This window comes from Piliocolobus tephrosceles, chromosome 10, assembly GCF_002776525.5.
Source record: "Piliocolobus tephrosceles isolate RC106 chromosome 10, ASM277652v3, whole genome shotgun sequence".
In the NCBI taxonomy this organism is placed as follows: domain Eukaryota; kingdom Metazoa; phylum Chordata; class Mammalia; order Primates; family Cercopithecidae; genus Piliocolobus; species Piliocolobus tephrosceles.
This window is the reverse complement of record NC_045443.1, coordinates 70,275,765-70,289,826: the sequence shown is the minus strand read 5'-3', so window position 1 is coordinate 70,289,826 and position 14,062 is coordinate 70,275,765.

Below are 14,062 nucleotides of genomic sequence, written 5' to 3'. Positions count from 1 at the left end.
TTTAGTGGAAATCTTACAGGCCAGAAGAGAGTGGCCTGACATTTTTAAAGTGCTACAAGAAAAAAACTTATATCCCAGAATAGTATATCCAATGAAAAATATCCTTCAAATATGAAGGAGAAGTAATGTTTTTTTCCAAACAAACAAATGTGGAGGGATTTCATAAACGCCAGACTTTTCCTACATGATATGCGGGCAGGAGTTCTTCAACCTGAAGGAAAAGGATGCTAATGAGCAATAAGAAATTATCTGACGGTACAAAACTCACTGGTCATATTAAGTACATAGAAAACCACAAAGTGGGCCGGGCACGGTGGCTCAAGCCTGTAATCCCAGCACTTTGGGAGGCCGAGACGGGCGGATCATGAGGTCAGGAGATCAAGGCCATCCTGGCTAACACGGTGAAACCCCATCTCTACTAAAAAATACAAAAAACTAGCCAGGTGAGGTGGCGGGCGCCTGTAGTCCCAGCTACCCTGAGGCTGAGGCAGGAGAATGGCGTGAACCCGGGAGGCAGAGCTTGCAGTGAGCGCACTCCAGCCCCAGGCGACAGAGCGAGACTCCGAGACTCCGTCTCAAAAAAAAAAAAAAAAAAAGAAAAGAAAACCACAAAGTGTTACAAAAGTCTAATTGTGGTGTGTAACCTACTCATATCGTGACTCGAAAGACTAAAAGACAAACCAAACAAAAATAATAAAACCAAAAGCATTCAAGATATGGACAGTACAATAAGATATAAATAGAAATGGCAAAAAGTTAAAAAGTGAGGGATTAAGTTAAAGTGTGGAGTTTTTGTTAATTATTTATTTGTTTGTTTTTTGTTTATACTATCTGTGAAAAATTATCATCAGTTTAAAATAATGGATTATAAGATACTATTTTCAAGCCTCATGATAACCTCAAATAAAAAACATACAAGATACACCCAAAAATTAAAAAGGAGGAAACTAAATCATACAAACACAGAAAATTACCTTCCCTAAAAGTAAGACAGTAAGGAAGGAAAGATGAAAGAGAAGACAAACAACCAGAAAACTAACAAAATGGCAGGAGTAAGTCCTTATTTATCAACAATAGCATTGAATGTAAATTGATTAAACTCTCCAGCCAAAAGATATAGAGTGGCTGAATGAACAAAAACAAACAGACACAAAATCCCCTCAAGACACAGCTATCTGTTGCCTATAAGAAATACACTTTGTCTGTAAAGACACACTTAGATGGAAAATGAAGAGATGCAAAATTATAATGCATGCAAGTGGAAACCAAGAAAGATTTGGAGGAGATATACTGATACTAGACAAAATAGATTTCAAGATCAGAAGTATAAAAAGAGACAAAAAAGGTCATTATACAATAATAGAGGGGTCAACTCAGGAAGAGGATATATAAATTGAAAATATATACGCACCCAACACTGGAACACAAATATATAGGGAAATTATTAGAGATAAAGAGAGAGAGAGATTCAAACATAATAATAGCTTGATTCCTTAACACCTAACTTTCAGCTTTGGACAATTAATCTAGACAAAATTAATGAAGAAACATCGAACTTAATCAGTACTATAGACCAAATGGACCTGAAAGATATTTATAGAATACTTCCTCCAAAGGCTGCAGAATACAAATTCTCCTCAGAACAGAGATTATGCTCAACTAGAGACCATACGTTAGGCCATTAAACAACTCTTAAATAAATCAGTAAATTGAAATTATATCTTATATTTTCTCCAATCCAATAAAATAAAAGTAAAATTCAAGAAGAGAAATTTTTGGAAACTATACAAACACCTCAAACACATGCAAATTAAACAATATCTTCCTGAATGGCCAGTCAGACCAGGAGGAAATTAAGATAACATTTTAAAAATTCACCAACAAAATGAAACAGGAACAAAATATACCAAAACCTACAGGATAGAATGAAAGCAGTACCTAGAGGAAAGTTTACAGTAACAATCACTTACATCACAAAGCAGAAAAACCTTAAATGAAGAACCTAATGATACATGTTGAAGAGTACAAAAGCAAGAGAAAACACAACCCAAAATCAGTAGAGGAGAAGAAATTAAAGACCAGAGCAGAAAGAAATATAATTGAAACAAAGACAGCAACACAAAAGATTTACAAAACTAAAAGTTTGTTTTCTGAATAAACAAAACCCACAATATTTTAGCCACATTAACTAAAAAAAAAAAGAGAGAGAGAGAGAGAGAAGACCAAATAAATCAAATGAGTGATTAAAAAAGGAGACTTTACAACAAATACTGCAGAAATTGAAAAGATAATTGGAAGCTACCATGAGCAACTATATGCCAATAAATTGGATAATCCAGAAGAAACTGATACATTTCTAGATGCATACAACCCACCTAGATTAGACTATGAAGAAATACAAAACATGAGCAGATCAATAACAAATAACAAGATTGAAATTATAATAAAATGTCCCAACAAAAATAAGCCATCTGATGGTGTCACAGCTGAATTTTACTAAACATTTAAAGAAAATCTAACATCAATCCTACTCAAACTATTCTGAAAAATAGAAGCAGAGGAATTACTTCCAAACTCATTCTATGACGCCACTGTTACCCTGAAACCAAAACTAGACAAAGACACACATATACATAAACTATAGCTCAATATCTGTGATGAACATTGATGCAGAAGTCCTAAACAAAATACTATCAAACTGTATTAAATAATACATTAAAAAGATCACTTATCATGACCAAGTGGGATTTATCCCAGGGGTGCAAGAATGATTCAACATATGTAAATGAAGTAACATGAACATTATATCCACATAATGAAGGAGAAAAACCATATGATCATTTCAATTGATGCTGAACAAGCATTTGATAAAATTCAACATCCCTTTATGATAAAAGCTCTCAAAAACTCGGTATAGAAGAAACATATCTTAATACAATGAAATCCATGTACAATAGATTCATGTAGAGTATCCTACTGAATGGAGAAAAACAATGCTGTTGCTCTAAGATCTGGAATGTGACATAAATATCACCTTTCAGCACTGTTTTTACTCAACATAGTACCGGAAGTCCTAGCTAAGGCAATCAGAGAAGAGAAAAAAAGAAAGGGCATCCAATTTGGAAAGGAAGACATCAAATAATCCTTGTTTGTAGATGATACAATGTTACATTTGAAAAAATGTAAAGACTCCATCAAAAATTTATTGAAACTGATAAACAAATTCAATAAGTTTACAGCATAAAAGCTAAACGTACAAAAAATCCATAGCATTTCTACATGCCAACAGTGAACAATCTGATAAAGAAATGAAGAAAGTAATTCCATTTATAATAACTAAAAATAAAATACCTAGGAATTAACCAAATAAATGGAGGATCTCTACAACGAATACTATAAAACATTGATGCAAGAAATTAGAGAACACAAAAAATGGAAACATATTCCATGTTCATGGATTGGAAGAATCTGCATTGTTAAAATGTTCATACTACCCAAAGCAATCTACAGATTCAATGCAATGCCTATAAAAATACTAATGACATTCTTCACAGAAATAGGAAAAAAATCCCAAAATTTATATAGAAACACAAAAGATACAAAATAGCAAAAGCTATTATAAGCAAACAGAATAAAACTGGTGGAATTATATTACCCAACTTCCTATTATACAACAGTGTTATAGTAACCAAAACAGCATGGCAGTGGCATAAAAACGGGCACATAGACCAGTGAAACAGAATAGAGAACCCAGAAACAAATTCATACATCTACAGTGAGCTCATTTCTAACAAAGGTGCCAAGAATGTACATTGGGGAACGGACAGTCTCTTCATTAGATGGTACTGGGTAAACTGGATATTCACATGCAGAAAAAAGAAACTAAAGACCTATCTCCTACCATATACAAAAATCAAATCAAAAATGGATTGAAGACTTAAATCTAAGACCTCAAACTATGAAAGTACTAAAATAAAATTGGGGAACCTCTCCAAGACATTGGACTGGGCAAAGGTTTCTTGACAAATACCCCACAAGCATGGGCAACCAGAGCCAATATGGACACATAGGATTATATCAAGTTTAAAAGCTTTTGCACAGTAAATAATCAATAAAGTGAAATGACAACCCTCACTATAGAAGAAAATATTTGCAAAGTATCCATTTGACAAGGGATTGATAACCAAAATATCTAAGGAGCTCAGATAATTCTATAGGAAAAAAAACTAATAATCAGATTTTAAAATGGGCAAAAGATCTGAATAGACATTTCTCAAAAGAAGACATACAAACAGCAAACAGATATATGAAAAGGTGCTCAAAATTATTGCTCATCAGAGAAATGTAAGTCAAAACTACAGTGAGATATCATCTCACCCCAGGTAAAATGGTTTATATCCAAAAGACAGTCAAAAACAAATGCTGGTGAGGATGTGAAGAAAAGGAAATCTTTGTACACTGCTGGTGGGAATGTAAATTAGTACAACCACTATAGAGAACAGTTTGGAGTTAAGAACTAAAAATAAAGCTACTATATTAGCCAGTAATCCCACTGCTAGCTATATACCCAAAAGAGGAAATCAGTATATCGAGGAGATATTAGCACATTCATGTTTATTGCAGCACTATTCACAATAGCCAAGATTTGGATGCAAGATAAGCATCATTTAACAGGTGAATGAATAAAGAAAATGGGGTACATATACACAATAAAATACTATGCAGCCATAAAAAAGAATTGTTGTGGGAAGTCAGGGACCCCAAATGGAGGGACTGGCTGGAGCTGAGGCAGAAGAACATAAATTGTGAAGATTTCATGGACATTTATTAGTTCCCAAAATTAATACTTTTATAATTTCTTACGCCTGTCTTTACTGCAATCTCTGAACATAAATTGTGAAGATTTCATGGATATTTATCACTTCCCCAATCAATATTCTTATAATTTCTTATGCCTGTCTTTACTTTAATCTCTTAATCTCGTTATCTTCATAAGGTGAGAATGTACATCACCTCTGGACCACTATTGTAAAAATTGATTGTAAAATACGTGTGTTTGAACAATATGAAATCAGTGCACCCTGAAAAAGAACAGAATAACAGTGATTTTCAGGGAACAAGGGAAGATAACCATAGGGTGTGACTGCCTGCAGGGTCAAGCAAAACAGAGCCATATTTTTCTTCTTACAGAGAGCCTGTAGACGGATATGTGAGTAGGAGAAATATCGCTGAATTATTTTCCCAGCAAGGAATATTAATAATTGATAACCCTGGGGAAGGAATGCATTCCTTGGGGTAGGTCTATAGACGGCCGCTCTGGGAGTGTCTATCTTATGCAGTTGAGATAAGGACTGAAATACGCCCTGATCTCCTGCAGTACCCTCAGGCTTACTAGGATTGGGAAATTCCAGCCTGGTAAATTCTAGTCAGACCGGTTGTCTGCTCTCAAACCCTGTTTCCTGTTAAGATGTTTATCAAGAAAATGCATGCACAGTGGGACATAGACCCTCATCAGTAATTCTAATTTTGCTTTGCCTTGTGATCCCTTTATTGCCCTTGAAGCATGTGATCCTTGTGACCTACTCTCTGTTCGTATATCCCCTCCCCTTTTAAGATCCCTAATAAAAACTTGCTGGTTTTGTGGCTCGGGGTTGTCATCACGGTCCTACCAATATGTGATGGCACCCCCGGAGGCCCAGCTGCAAAATTTCTCTTTTTGTACTCTTTCTCTTTATTTCTCAGACTGGCCGACACTTAGGGAAAACAGAAAAGAACCTATGTTGAAATATTGGGGGCTGGTTCCCCCAATAAAGAATGAGACCCTGTCATTTACAGCAAAATGGATGGAACTGGAAGTCATTAGCTTAAGTGAAATTAGCCATACAGAGAAAGACAAACTTCACACATTCTCACTTATTTGTGGGAGCAAAATATTGAAATAATTCAACTAATGATGACAGAGTAGAATGAGAGTTACCAGAGGCTGGGAAGAGTAGTGGGGTTAAGAAGTATAGATGGTTACTGGATACAAAAAATAGATATAATGAATAAGATCTAGAATTTGATAGTACAGCAAGGAGGCTATAGTTAATAATAATTTAGTATATATTTTTAATAACTAAGAGTGTAATTGGATTGTTCATAACACAAAGAATAAATGCTTGAAGTAATGGATATAGCATTTACCCTGATGTGATTATTACTCACTGTATGCCCATATCAAAATACACCATGTACTCCAGAAATATGTTATAAACCTAGTATATAACATCAGAAATAAAAATTTAGAAATTTAAAAAATGAAAATAATAATTTAAAAAGTGATAAGTGGATTGTAGCTACCAAAGTCTTCTGTTTCATGAAATAAAAGCACCTCTCAGGCTACTCTGGCTAATAGGTATCCCTCATTTCATCAGCTGCATTAATTAAGATTAATCAAAATTTTTCCACATCTAAATTAGATACAATAAAATTGTACTGTACAGAGGAGAAAGCTTCTATTTTGCTTTAGCAATGGTTTGCAGGTTCAGTTTAAGAATAATGAAACATTTTTTATTTGTGTTTAAAAAAAATATCATATAGTCAAAAAATTATTTCTTCCAAAGAAAAGTAATAGATTGACATGATTATCAGTATAAAATTTAAGTATAAAAATATGAAAATGCAATATAATATGAATTTTAATAATTAGCATTCTTTCTATACCTCTATAGCCATGCAAGATAGAAATATAACCTCACAGGAGTGGACACATGATAAAGAAGACATCTAATCTCCTGGTAAGCATTAACACTAGAAAAAAGTATCAGTTCTAACAAAAGTTACAATAAAGGTGGCATTAGAATATGTTTGTGGCCCGGCAATTAATGATAGTGAGGTTGTAAAACAATACAGACTCCCACTCAGCAACAAACACAAGGAGAGTACAGATGTTGGGATATATGGATATAGGGCAAGAGCACAGGAAAGGAAGGACTCTAAATTGTGTACCTCAGCTTGACCCCACTCTCCACTGTTTAGTCTCAGTTTCTTGGTGAACTTAATTTTACTACAGAACTACGTTAGGTCTACTTCATTTCCAGAGCTTAAGCACGGGAGAGTAAAGGGATGTGACTTCAAGAGTGTGATGCCCAATACCACCTTGCTATGTATACTTAAGAAGCAACTCAAAAGTTGTTATCAAATAATTTCAAAAAATGTTATAAATATATGTTTGTTTTGTGCCAAGAAGGGTGGGAGTTTTGAAGTCATTGGCCAATGTTCTCGGATAATCTCTCATCTTTCAGGCTTCAAATTTAAGTTAAAAAAATATTCTGATTAGTATTATAATGCATTTAGCTCAGTAAAATCAGAAAACTTCAATTTAAAATAATTTAACTTGTAAAAATGCATTGCTGCACTTAAAATTCAGCCCAAGACTTTGGCAGGCTTCAGGCCACATATATCAGGGCTCTGGCCTGCTATTCTGCCTTTCACAGTACTCATTGTTCTGCTCTGTCACATATTGACTTATCCTCATTCTGACAGCAAACACCTACAAGACTTTAAAAGTTTCATTCAGACTCCTAAGCAAAATGAATCTGTCTAGTTTTAGAACTTCTTGAGAGTTAGGCATTTGAGTCCATCCCAAAAATCAATTTCTAGCAACACAGGTGGATTATATTAGTTATTTCCAACAGAGTAGTTGTTGAAGTGTTGATTACAATGATTTCTACCATACAAACAATAATTTGGCCTTAATTCTAAAAGAAAATTTACGTCTTGAAAATATATCAACATTGTAAGATATACAATGTAATCGGTTGACTTGAATTTGGTTAATCAAAAGATTAAACTCTACATGGCAGATTTGTTGGTTGGTAAGCAAAAGGCATTGCATGATCCTTTTCTGAAACAACTTTTATCTATGAGCATGTTGTTCTACCAGCTTAGAATACTCTTCTACCCATTTTTATGATGCTCAATTGTTATACTCTGGGTGTAGGCTGAAATTATATCCCCCTCAGAGGACACTGACATTTATAGGTTTCCTGCTTACCTCAATATTCTACCAAAAATTCTACAATTTTTTAATTGTATTCCTAGCACTTACCATACCTTTAAATAATATATTTATTTGATGATTTTTTGGTTATTTATGATTCCAGCTAGGCTTAGGTTTTCATTGGAGCAGGAACTATGTCTATTTTTTTTTTGTTTTTGAGACAGAGTCTCACTCTGTTGCCCAGTGGCACGATCTCGGCTCACTACAATCTCCGCCTCCCGGGTTCAGGCCATTCTCCTGCCTCAGCCTCCCGAGCAGCTGGGACTACAAGTGCCCACCACCACGCCCAGATAATTTTTTGTATTTTTAGTAGAGACAGGGTTTCACCATGGTCTCGATCTCCTGACCTCGTGATCTGCCTGCCTCAGCCTCCCAAAGTGCTGGGATTATAGGCAGGAGCCACTGCATCTGGCCACTCTGTCTGTTTTTTAACCACTATGTAATAGTGAATGCCACAGTGTGTAGCACATAGCAGGTATTAACTAAACATGTGTTGAAAGAAAGGAGTAAATAAATTTATATATAAATTAAAACTTACATACATGAATAAGAATAATCTAACAAAAATCTCTACACTAGGGTTTTAATATATTATGAGAAAGACATTTCAGATAATCAGATAAGGATCAATTTTAGTGATTTTGAGATAAATTAGCTATAATTTAGGAAAAAATTCTTATAAAAAACATTTTATGTGAATTCAAAATTAACTTTACCTTTAAAAATTAACTATAAAAGATAAATACTAGTATAAAATAAAGGCCAATCTTATTAATTTATAAGAGGATTTTAAAAAATCATTCTAAGCAAGCCATAAAATCCACAATTGCTGAAAGACTAGATTGATACATTTTATTATATAAAACCTACATCTTATATATAATAAAACCTATAAAAATTTATAATAATTTTATGTAAAATAATAAGATAAAAATGCATAGTATCTATTATCCTAGATTATCTAAGATCTTATTGTCGGGAACTGTGAAGGATCTGAGATGCTACCCTACTACCAAGCAACAAGTTCCCCCACAGGATTCATAAATAGCGGGTAAAATACAAGAATAGATATTTTTCAAGAGAAGACATACAAATGGCCAACAAGCATATGAAAAAACGCTCAACATCTATAATCATCAGAGAAATGAAAATTAAAACCACAATGAGCTACCTTATACCAGTCAGAATGGGTTTTAAAAAGTTAAAAAATAACAGATGTTGATAAGTATGTGGAGAAAAATCAATGCTTGTGCATTGTTGGTGAGAATATAAATTAATACAACTTCTATGAAAAACAGTATGGGGAGTTCTCAAAAAACTAAAAACAGAACTACCATTCTATCCCACAATACCACTACTGGGTATCTTCTCAAAGAAAAAGAAATCAGTATATAAAAAGATACTTGCATTCACACGATCATTGCAAGACTATTCCTTCACAATAGCAAGGATATGGATTCAACTTAAGAATCCATCAGTGAAAGCCTAAATAAAGAAAATGTAGTATGTATACATAATGGGATACTAACTATAAAAAATAATAAAATCATGTCTTTTACAGCAACATGGATGGAACTGGAGGCCATTATTTTAAATGAAACAACCCAGAAACAGAAAATCAAACACCACATGTTCTCACATATAAGTGGCAGCTAAATAATGTGTATACATGGACATAGAATGTGGACTGATAGGCATTGGAGATTCAGAGGAGTAGGGAGTGAATGATGGGAAATTATTTAATGTACATTGTTTGGGCAATGGAGACACTAAAGACCAGAATTCACTATGCACTATACTCATGTAACAAAATTTCTCTTGTACCCCTTAAGTTTATCCACAAAAAAAAAAATTAGTGGATAGTGATAGAAGACACATAATTCCTGGATCAGAAATGTAAAGCAGTTTATTACCCACAGCAACAACAATAGTCAGAGTATTCTAATTTTTACTCCAGTTATCCAGTCTCAATTCTTACAGGCAACATGACAGGGGTATATGACACTGAACATGTAGTGAGTTACGTTACAGTAGGACAAATCTAAGCTTAGGGATCTCTAATTTCTTATAAAGGGCAGCAAATATACCTGCCATTTGCTTCAGAGGAAGATGATATCTCTGTCTTCCAGGGATGTAAGCCAACCTGTCCTTTGCTACAAACAAACTCTCTCTCTCTTCAATGACTGTTGATTATATAAACATTCTATAAACATGCTCCAGAACACAAGGCAATTCGTGCTTCATTCACAAAACATGCAAAAATGCAAAATACTCTTGGAGAATGATATCTTGATTTTTATCTATTCTAAACCATTCCCTCCCTTAAACAGAGGCTGATTCCCTTCTCAGTTACTCCAGGACATTTTTCCACTCTCTTACATCAATAATCTTTTACTATCAACTGAATCCCTTGGATACATAATTACATTGTTTAATTCTCATTCCAGCTTTCATCCCATTTCTCTGCAAAACTTTGCAGCAAAAAGCTTTTTGCATCTTTGCCATCTCCCACTCTTTCTTCTTTTGTTCTTACATACATTCCAACCAGCATTTTGCTCACAGAATTCCACTGAAACTGTCTTTCTAAAGATCATCAGTGGCTTAGGATGACCATATAACTTACCATTTGAACTATGATACTTAAGAATGAGAAGTGGCATTATTATTAATTAAAACAAGGCAACACACTGAAAGTGTCAAAGGTGCAATTAGGATGGATGCTCTCGCTATCAGAATTCTACATGTGGCCAAATCCAATAGTCAATTCAACGTTTTATTTTACTTGACAAATTAACAGTATAGACATGCATTGCTTAGCAACAAGCATACACTCTAAGAATGCATCATTAGGCAATCTCATTGTGAACATATCATAGAGTGTACTTACACAAACCTGGATAGTAGAGCCTACTATATACCTGGGATATATGATATTGCTTATAGCTCTGTGGCTACAAACCTGTACAGCATGTTAGTGTACTGACTTCTGTAGGCAATTGTAACACAATGAGTATTTGCATGGCTAAGGGTATCTAAATATAAAAAATCTTAGTGCAAAAATGCAGTATAAAATATTTAAAAAGTTACACCTATGTAGAGCACTTACCATGAATGTAGCTTGCAGAACTAGAAGTTGTTCTAGATGAGTCAGTGAGGGAGTGGCGTGAGTGCGAAGGCCTAGGACATTACTGTATACTATTGTAGACTTTAAACACTGGACTCTTAGTCTACACTAAATTTATAAAAATATTTTTATTTTTCAATAATAAATTAAACTTAGTTTACTGTAACTTTTTACTTTGTATGCTTTTATTTTTTTACTCTTTAATTTTTTGTAAAAATACTTAATTTAAAACACGTTGTACAGCTGTGCAAAAATATTTTTTCCTCATATCCTTATTTTCTAATCTTTCTTTTCATTTTTAAATTTTTTTTAATTTTTAAATTTTTGTTAAAATCTAAGATACAATCACACACATTAGCCTAGGTTTCCAAAGGATTAAGATATTACTGCCTTCTACCTCCACATCTTGTCCCATTGGAAAGTATTCAGGGTGAAAAACATGCATAGAGCTATCTTCTCCTATGAAAACAATGCCTTATTCTGAAATACCTCCTGATAGAACTGCCAGAAGTTTTTTTAGAGTTAAGTTTTTTTTTTTAAAGTGGAGGGAGTACACTCTAGCCATAAATAATATAGTATAGAAGATGCATAAACCAGTAACATAGTCATTTATTATTATATCAAGTATTATGTATTGTACAAAATTATATGTGCTATATTTTTATATGACTGGCAGCACACTAGGTTTATTTACACCAGCACATTACACCACAAGCATGTAAGCAATGTGTTGTGCTATGACATTCTGACAGCTATGATGTAACTAGGCCATAGGAATTTTTCAGCTCCATTATAATCTGTGGGACCATGATCATAAAGCTGTCTCTTGTTGATCCAAACATCCTTATGTGGCACATGACTGTATTTGAAACCACAGATTATATAGTTTCATCACCTGTTTTCTTTTTTTTTTTTTTTTTTTGATATTACAGTCATTGATTGTTCCTTCTCTTGACATAAGTCTTCTCAACAATATTATTATGGAATCCCAGACTTCAATCTCTAATTCTATTCCTTTACTATCTACACTCTCTTTCTTCCTTTGCAATCTCATCAAGTCACATGGTATAAGATATTATCTATATGCCATTGATAAATAAGTTTATACAAGATCTCCCTTCTGAATTCCATACTACTATATCCAACTACCTTCTCAGTATCACCACTTGGATTCTAATAATGCTATAAAACCATGAATTATTTGAATATAATTCAACCAATATTGAAAATCTTGACACAGGAAATCAAATATGTCAGGACATTTGAAGTCTCAGATTGTAGTATATTAGCTATCATTCAAGCTTTGGGAAACAGCACATCTGATATCTAACTCTTCGATCTCTTAGTTAAATCACTAACAGAAATACTAGGCTATATAATACCGTTAACAAGTGAATGAATATAAAATGGGAATTAAAGTTGCAAGGAGAGCTTTAAATTCTATCTCCTTTTCCTACTCCCTAGCTGTGGGATATTACCACATAGCTCAAAGAGTTCTTATATTGTATGGTAAGTAATGATTACGCTAGGAGTAGCAGAAAGCTTGACCAAAAATGACTTATATAAATAGGATTACATTTTTCACCTAATACAAATGCTGGAGGTAGAGAGCTCAGGGCTGCTTGAAATACCCAAAAACATCATCCAAAATTTAAGTTTAGAGTAACTTTCTACTCTGACCCCCTTATTGTGTGGTCTGGTTGAAGATGGCTGTTCCTCCTCCTTATCACTATCATACTATTGTCCCAGTTGGGAGGAAGGGATAAGAAAACAATTAAGGACAAAAGACAAAACTTCACCTTCACAGGGGTTTGCCTTTTTTTATTTCTGAAGACAAATTTCTAAAAGGAAGCCTTCTCTCTGGGACTTATACCTCCATGTCATTAGCCAGAAGCATGTCATATTAACATAACAAGATGCAACAGAGCCTAGAACTTTAGCTAGGAACAGTGAAACCTTGAACAAAACAGGAAACATTTTAGTAACAAATAAGATAAATTGGTTGGTCAAATAACATGCATCCCCAAAAAATTAATTGAGATAATGTAAGCAAAAGCACCTACCAAAGTACTTGACAATAGGGGCCTCAGTATATACAGGTCTTGTTGAGCAACATTGTTGAATACAATTTGAATCTGTCCAATACTACCCTTAGCCAAATTTACTGTTTTATTAACAAGGATATCATAGGAGATTTGGGTCCAAAGCTTTGCTCAGTCATAGGATTTCTAGGTGGCAAGAACCGCCTGACACAAGAGATAGAGGACAGTAATGAGTATATTAAGATGAATGATGATCCGTTAACCTAAAGCAAAGGGAGGCTCTAAAAGGTACCAATCATTTACATAATCCAAGGTGTGACAGTAAATGAGCCAAGAATTTTAGTCCATTCTTGTGTTTCTTAACTTTGTGCTCTCTCTATATGCTTCTGTTTTCCACATGCTCACTAGGAGGCTGGGAGGTCTAACCAAATTTAATAAGACCTATAAGTATCCTAAGCCCCTTGCAGTTCAACAATGTTAAAAAATGCAAGACATTTTTAGTGTGGAAAGCACTCCTTCCTCCACTCTCCGCTGAGAGTTTGACAAAGTTTCTCTCAGTTTAAACTTGTAGTTTTTGTGCTTGTTATCTTTTTCAGCACAGCTTGGTCAATCACAAAGTCTCTTACTCCCTGCACAAAATTATACAACCATGGCAACTACCCTTTGAAAAGGAAATATTGCCATAGGGGGAGGCAGCAAACTCACTCAGGCTCAACTAGTCCAGAAGTGCTAAGCAGCTGCAAAGAACATCGAAGGGGAGATGACTGGGGCTTAGGGCATTTTGAGAAATTAATTTGAGAGGTTGACTTTCTTCATGAACCCCTCTAGTTGAATAGCACTTTTCATCGTGTG